Source organism: Rutidosis leptorrhynchoides, chromosome 1 (genome assembly GCF_046630445.1).
Source record: "Rutidosis leptorrhynchoides isolate AG116_Rl617_1_P2 chromosome 1, CSIRO_AGI_Rlap_v1, whole genome shotgun sequence".
In the NCBI taxonomy this organism is placed as follows: domain Eukaryota; kingdom Viridiplantae; phylum Streptophyta; class Magnoliopsida; order Asterales; family Asteraceae; genus Rutidosis; species Rutidosis leptorrhynchoides.
Window position 1 is genome coordinate 558378360 of NC_092333.1, and position 8512 is coordinate 558386871.

Here is an 8512-nt window from a genome sequence, read left to right on the forward strand (position 1 = left end):
AATTTTTGAATGATATCAATAATTTCGGTCGCCAAACCTAATTTTATTCAATACCAATTTAATACTTTTTAGCGAACAAATTAGCGTTTATTATCAAAAGGTTAAAAATAAAAATAAAAATAAAAACTGTACAGACATACATGTGGAATAGATTTCTTAGTTATATGATCTATCCCATTCATAAGATAGTCGGTTTAATTGGTTTTCCATGGCTACATAGGCGTAACCTCGAGCATTCAGTATCTTTTCTTCTAAACATATGAACAGTCCGTCTCTGCATAAAGTAACAAATTCGGTATTTGAATAGGTTTGATTATTTGAACATTTACCTCCATGTGACCATTTTCCGTATTTGTGACATCTTTTTAGGTGTCGTGCTCTTCTTTTCGCTGCGGATTTTGATTTTCCTTTACCAAATTGTAACTTATTATCTTCGCATCTGGATTCTTTTCTAACTCCGTCCATTCTTTCTCTGATTACTGATACTATTTCACTCGGGAGTATGTCATTATTACGTTTAGTGATCAAAGCGTGTAGCATTAGACCATGGTTTAGTTCACAGGCAGTCTTCATTTTGTAAAAACCTAAAAAAAATAAAAATTCAGAATGGGGGGAGAAGACTAGTTCTTTAGGGTCTGCTAGGGAAAGACCAATCGGGTTCCATTCTCGGAACTACACGAGAACAGAACAACTAACTCTAGATAGCATTTTCTTTTTAGAACATTTGAATCTCCCCACACTTAGGTAGCCATGGTGTCAAAATTGTGATTAACTTCATCGTTAATTTCTCTTGGTCCATAATCAACTTGCATATCCGTGACTTTTTCTTTAAGCCATTGGTCGGATTCCTGTGTAATTTCCACAATTTCAACTAGTTTCTCCTTTTCTTTAGGTGATAGATTGGATACTAACCGGTTACATAACTTAAAGTTCCCCTTGGTTCTAGCATCGCGAATCCGTTTAATAAGTTTCTTCATTGAACTATTAATAACGGGATCATTAAATTTCGTATCAACAACGGGGTTCTTTGTTATCATGTCATCATTAGGTGTTACTTCATTTTCCCCACACTTAGGCGTTTCATTATTGCTAAGTATTACCGCTGGAGTTGGTAAAAACACATGGTTCTTACCAATTGTTTTTACTGGTTCAACGGTTTTGGCTGGTGGAGATTTAGACTTTCGAATCATAAAGGTGATCGATTTGTCACCACTTTTAAGTGTCATTCTTCCATTTCCTACATCAAATAACACCTTGGTGGACGCTAAGAATGGCCGACCTAAAATTAGAGGAATGTTTGGGTCCTCTTTTATGTCAATGACAATAAATTCGACTAGAAAGGTTAAATTGCCTACTTAAACGGGTAGGTTGTCAGCAATTCCAACTGGGTGCTTAATGGTTTGATCAAAGAGTCGAACACTCATATCCGTTGGACTTAACTTACCTACTCCTAATCTCTTATATAATGAAAGAGGCATAACACTTACACTTGCACCTAAATCTGCTAGTGCATCATACATGACACAATCACTAAGTAGACAGGGAACAATAAATTCACCCGGATCACCTACCCTAGGTGGAGGTTTTGGTGGAACTGTCTTCACCGGGTTTACTTCTACGGCTTTTGTTTCTTGTACTTTCTTATTCTTTTTCTTCTTCTTCTTTCCAGAAGTATCACAATCTTTATTACTTATTACTTGCTCATACTCAACTCCTTTTCTTGGAAACGGGATGGGTGGTTTGTATGGTGCCACCACTGGCTTTACATACTCGGGTGGTGGTGGTGTAACTTCTTCATTGTTACTCTCATCTAAAACCTTCCCATCTTCTGGTGCTGGTTTTTCAGAATTCGTTGAAACCATATTAACATTCTCATTCCGAGGATTTACTTCAGTATTACTCGGTAGCTTTCCTTGTTCCCTCTCACTCATCATGCTAGCAAGAGTACCTACGTGTTTTTCTAGATTCAAAATGGAAGCTTGTTGAGTTCTTAATGACTGATCAAATCTCTCGTTCGTTTGGGTTTGAGTTTCAATAAATTGTGTTTGAGATTCAACTAGCTTGAATACCACGTCTTCCATATTTGACTTTTTCTCTTCGGTTTGTTGTTGTGGTTTATATAAGCCAGGTCTTTGTTGATTGAAAGTGTTGTTTTGAGTTGGTTGGTTATTCGGACCTTGTTGGTTATACCAGTTATTTTCGGGTCCTTTTGGATTGTAAAGAATGTTTTGATTTCGATTGAAGTTTAGCTTTGGCGGTTGATAATTATTTTGATAATTATTTCCAGGCCTTTGGTTCATATAGGAAACATTCTCTCGTTGTTCCAATGTTGGTTCAATGTGACAATCTTTCAATAAGTGTGGTCCACCGCATAGCTCACAACTGATTCGTATTGCGTGAATATCTTTATTCATCTTTTCCATTCGTCTTTCGAAAGCATCTATTTTTGCTGAAACGGAATCAAAGTCATGGCTAGAATCGGCTCTAGCCACTTTAGATGAACGAAAAATATCTTTTTCTTGGTGCCACTCATGCGAGTGGGAGGCTGTGTTATCAATAATTTTGTAAGCTTCAGTTGCGGTTTTCTTCATAATGGAACCACCAGCTGTTATGTCGATGTCTTTTCGTGTAGCAACGTTGACACCTTGGTAGAATATTTGTACTATTTGATAAGTGTCTAAACCGTGTTGAGGACATCCTCTCAACATCCTTCCGAATCTTGTCCACGCCTCATATAATGTTTCATTTGGCTTTTGTGTGAACGTAACAATTTCTCCTTGAAGTCTCACGGCTTTAGATGCCGGAAAGAATCTTTGAAGAAATTTTTCAACTAAGACATCCCATGTGTCAATCGCCCCTTCAGATAACGATTCTAACCAATCTTTGGCTTCTCCTTTTAAAGTCCAAGGAAACAACATGAGATAGATCTGCTCATCTTCCACTTCTCGGATTTTGAATAGTGTACAAATTCTTTTAAACGTACGAAGGTGTTTGTTAGGATCTTCATTCGGTGCACCACTGAATTGGCATTGGTTAGTTACCATGTGTAGAATTTGTCCTTTGATTTCATAATCTGGCCCATTAACTTCTCGCTTAATAATGGCGTGACCTTGGCCCGTGCGTGTGGCTCTCATTCGATCTTCCATACTTAGAGGTTCCGTTACTTCCATAATTGAATTTGTTGAATACGAATCACTAGAGGATTCTGATTTAATGGTTTGTGGCTCAGGAGGAATAATTAGTGGTTCAAGATCTTGGAATTGTCCTTGAATATGCTCCGGGTTCTTAATTGTGAAGTCGGGTTCAAAAGATGGATTATCGGAAATTTGAGTTGGAGTTCTTGTTCGACTAGATGACGATTCTAAAGAAAAATCAACGGCGACAATATTTGCTAAATGTCTTGATCTAGTTACAGGTGGTGAACGTACAAAAGGTGGTGAACGTCTTGCTCGGTGCATTCACTGAATATCCTATTAGTTTTTAAAAGGAAAGAAAAATTATAATAAGTTATCCAATCAATAGACTTTTCTGATTTTGCCCACGTTTCGAATAGCCAAAAGATGCAGCAGAGGGGCAGGATTCGTTTGGTCTCAATATAATTGAGGACTGTTTGGCTCCAATAACCCGGTCCACGTACAAATCCAACTATTACTACGAACCAGAAAATTTTGATGTCTATCAATTTAACCACTCAAAATAAATTTTCGTAATTTTAAGAAATTTAGATAAGAAGTAGAATAAAAATCTATGTCCTAAAACTAGAATAGCGAGAAATAAGAAAGAAAAAGAGTTCGTCGAAAAAGGTCGAAAAAGAAAAAATGGTTGAAAAATAAAAGGTGACGGAAAAATAAAAGAAACTTATAAAAACTTAAAAATACTTGACTAACCTAACCTTATTACTACAACTAACTTAAAATTATAATCGCAAATTGAAATTACTAATTGAAATGATAATTGATACATAGTAAAAGGTCTAAAAATATTAAAGCTTACAGGAGAAACTAAATCCCAAATGGAAATAACTTAAAAAGAAACTAAAACTTAAAAACGCGTCGCAAAATTCTAAAGCACCTAAATCTTAGTCTAAAGAAAAAGCACTTAAGGAATTCTACGGCAAAGCCTAAAAATCTAGGAGTAAAAATAACTATAGCAAAAACTAAGTTTAAAATTAAATATGAGTGAAAAATACAAATATTACGCTACAACGATTAAAAATGGACAAAATATAAAAATATACAAAAAGTTGTAATAAGTACAATTTTTATAAAAATATTATTTTTATATTATTTATTTAATAAAACTACTAATTTTACAAATTAATAAAACTAATTAATACTAAATACATAAATTAAATAAAAAGTAAAAATAAAACTAATAATAATAATAATAATTAGGTTTAAATAATAATAATTAATTAAAACCCGTAATTAATGCTGGTTTAGGGTTTTTTGTCGCCTGTCAGAAAGGCTCCGCGAGTCGCGGCAATTAAAGCATCAAACCCCGCGAGTCGCGGGGTTCCAGAATTCAGCTGACAGGTTTGAATTTTTACGCGTTTTTCTTTATTTATTTATTTTTTTTTTTTCTGTTTTCTGTTTTTAAATAAATAAAAGATTTTAAAATAAAACTTATATTTTTATAAACTAAAATAAAAATAAAGAAACTTATAAAACTTAAATATTTTAAAAAAATACTTATATTTTTGTTTTTCTTTTTATATTTTTGAATATTTAAAACGTATTTTTACAAAAACGAATTTTTAATAGAAGTAAGCTAAAAATCTTTTTTTTTTTTATATATTAGCGTTGCGCTTCCGGCGTTTAAGAGTCTCCCCGGCAGCGGCGCCAAAAATACTTGATGTTATGCGAGGTGTATATAAAATAGTTTATATTTTACTAGGAAAAACTATTAAATACGGCGCCGCTGCCGGGGAACGCATACTTGATGTTATGCGAGGTGTATATAAAATAGTTTATATTTTACTAGGAAAAACTATTAAATACGATACAATTTTACACAAGATATTTATTTATTTATAGAATGGATATACTTAAACCTTGCTACAACACTTATAGGCAGTGTACCTAATCGTACAGTAGTGTAGTTTTTAGTAAGTCCGGTTCGTTCCACAGGGAAATCTTTAAACAAAGCTCAACGCTATATTAGTTTACTTTTATTAAAAATACAAATATATATATAAGTAATATTATTATTATAAAGGGGGGTTTTTACCGTTTAATGACCGGTTTGTCGATTTTAAGACTTTAGTCGCAGTTAAAACCTAATGTAAAATATAAAATAAATACAAGACTTAAATTAAAGCGTAAAGTAAATAACGATAATGAAATTGCGAATAATAAAAGTGCGATAAAATAAAATTGCGATAATTAAAAAGTACGATAATTAAAAGTGCGATTAAATAACAATAAATAAAAGTGCGATAATTAGAAGTGTAATTAAATATAAAGTAAAGGAAATTAAATATGAAATAAAAGAATTATGCTTATTTAAACTTCCGTAATCATGATGTTTGACGTGTTGATTTTAGTTTTATGCCCATGGGTTAATTGTCCTTTGTCCTGGATTATTTAATCTGTCCGTCTGGTTTTTGTCCATAACAGTCCATCAGTCATAAATATAAAGTGCGAGTGTCCTCGTCAAATTATTCTTATACCCGAAGTTAAATATTCCAACTAATTGGGGATTCGAATTGTAACAAGGTTTTAATACTTTGTTTAATGAATACACCAGGTTATCGACTGCGTGTAAACCAAGGTTTTACTACTTTGTTAACAATTACACCAATTACCCTTGAATGTAATTTCACCCCTGTTTTAATTATTCTAGTGGCTATTAATCCATTCCCGTGTCCGGTTAAATGAACGATTATTCGTACATATAAATACCCCGCCCATCGTGTCCGATTGAGTGTATATGGTAATTTATAGGGACGCCCAATTGTAAATCTTTATATTAACATTAACAAACTTTCATTTAGTTAAACAAATATAAAGCCCATTAATAGCCCATAGTCTAATTTCCACAAGTGTCGTTCTTTTGTCCAAACCCCAATTATGGTACAAAGCCCAATTACCCAATTTTAGTAATTAGCCCAACATCATGATTACTTCGTTTTAAATAAGCATAATAATAACTTAGCTACGAGACATTAATATAAAAAGGTTGAACATAACTTACAATGATTAAAAATAGCGTAGCGTTACACGGACAGAATTTCGACTTACACCCTTACAACATTCGCTAACATACCCTTATTATTAGAATTATAATTAAAATTAAAATATAAATTATAAATATAAATATAAATTTTACGTATGAATGAGGAAGAAAAAGATGATATTTTGCGTTCAGAATTCGGTTGGCTTTATAGGCATTTTTTCATTTTGGGTCTCCGCGACTCGCGGCCATTTTGGCCTTCAAACTCCGCGATCGCGGAGTTTGAAATTCCAGCTCACATCTTGGAGTCTTTCTCTGCCGACGGTTTTTTATATATAAATATAATATATATATAATTAATATAATTAATTATATATTATATTATATTTATATACATAGTTAACTTGTAATTTTTAGTCCGTTGCGTCGAGCGTTAAGAGTTGACTCTGGTCCCGGTTCCGGATTTTCGAACGTCCTTGCGTACAATTTAATATCTTGTACTTTGCGTTTTGAATCTTGTACTCTTGTAATTTCGAGACGTTTCTTATCAATAATTGGAACCTTTTTGATTGTCTTTTGTTCTTTTGAGCTTTTTGGTCGTTTGCGTCTTCAATTCGTCGAATCTGTCTTTTGTCTTCACCTTTTATTATTTAAACGAATATCACTTGTAAATAGAACAATTGCAACTAAAAGCTTGTCTTTCTTGAGGAATAATGCTATGAAATATATGTTCGTTTTTAGCATTATCAGTACGCTAAAGGGATTGCTAACTTGGTACGGGATTTGGAATGTTAACTTGTTTATGTCATGCGGTTGAGGCATGAGTTCGCTCCGGTTTAGGAATGAAGCGAGACTTAGTGCTCGGTTTGGTAGATTTGGTAAATCAAGGATGATGATTTAAATCGGAAAGGTAACTTTGTGTAAAGTCGCCTAAGGGAATTGTGTGAATCTTCGGAGTTGTGGAAATTGTTGAGGACATCGAATTTGGACGGATGTCGGAGGACCATGAATTGTGGTTCCTGTTTGTTAGAATGGCAAGGATCACGAGGACGTGATCGAGTTTAAGTGGGGGAGAGTTGTAAGACCCAAATATTTATGGTGCATAATGTATTTATGATGTACGAGGCGTGTATGAGGTGTACGAAGCATGTACGTGTCACTTGCTCGAACGTCGAAGGAAATTGGACGTTGTCTGAAGTAACAAGGTGTGTGCGTATCTTTTCAACCCCAAATAAAGTTTGTGATGATGTTTCAAAGCCTTACCATTGGAAAGAAAATCTTATTACGTTTCCAACGATATTTGATTCATCAAAAACGGAGCTACGGTAAAAAAGTTATGGCCAAAACAAGTTTCTGAAAACTGACCTGTAGGTTGGAGCGGCGCTCCAACTTTTGGCGCGGCACGCCGAACCCGTCTGATGCAATTTTCAGCCTTTTTAAAAGGTCTAAATGAGGGGTACTTTGGTCTTTTCATTTAGGGTCGGTTTAGGGTCACCAAAACTGATCTAGAACTCCATTGGAGCTCATTTCTCACCCACACAAACACTCTCATCCATATCTAGAGTGAGAGGAAGAGTTCTAGAGTGAGAGAGCTTGAATTGGAGAAGAAGGAGTTGGATTCTCACCAAAGCTCGGGTTTTAAAGTTGTTCGTCTCGCTCCTAGCTATGTTTTGGTAGTATTGGTAAGTTCTAACTCCGAATTTCATTTGTTAGATTTGATATTCAAGTTAGGGTTTGAGATTGTTAGTTGTAAAACCCATTTGGTTGATAAAGAGGGTTTATGGAAACTTGCTATTTTGATATTTGGCGGGTTTTGGGTTGGTTAATGATTTAACCATGTTTAAGACTTGTAAATGGTGTATAATCACTAGTGTTAGTGATTATTGGTGTTTTGGAAACTATTAGGGTTCTTATGGTTGACTAATTTTGACTAGAGTCAAAATTAGGGTTTGTTGATGATTATGACTCAATTGTCGATTTAATAAGGTTTATAAACTTAAAATGGATTAAGTTGAAGCATAGAACCGAGTTAAATATGTTTTGGTGTCAAAACTTGCTAATGGCGTGATATTGACTTCTTATGGGTCAAATTAGGGTTTAAGTGTCATTTTGGGCAAGATAGGTGTTTAACACCTATTATTGGGTTTGATTGGCATATTAGGACCATTCTCACTTGTGTTAGTAATTATTGGTTAGTTTGGGCGCGGTTTGTGCTTGGAAGTGCAAATGGGTCGAAATTGCACTTATTGGTGTTTTGGGCATAAGCTAGAGTGTTTAGCTTATTTGTTTGTGAATTACTTAGGTAAATTGAATTTGGACAATTAGGAGCTCAAGCGGG

The 8512-nt window shown here is 34.2% G+C and overlaps 1 non-coding gene across 1 annotated transcript; it reads left to right on the forward strand.

Annotated features, from left to right (window-relative positions):
- Positions 1-2679: 2679 nt before the first annotated feature.
- LOC139887318 (small nucleolar RNA R71) lies at positions 2680-2786 on the forward strand. Its single transcript, XR_011773154.1, has one exon. It is a non-coding gene; the product is annotated as a small nucleolar RNA R71 (small nucleolar RNA).
- Positions 2787-8512: the final 5726 nt, after the last annotated feature.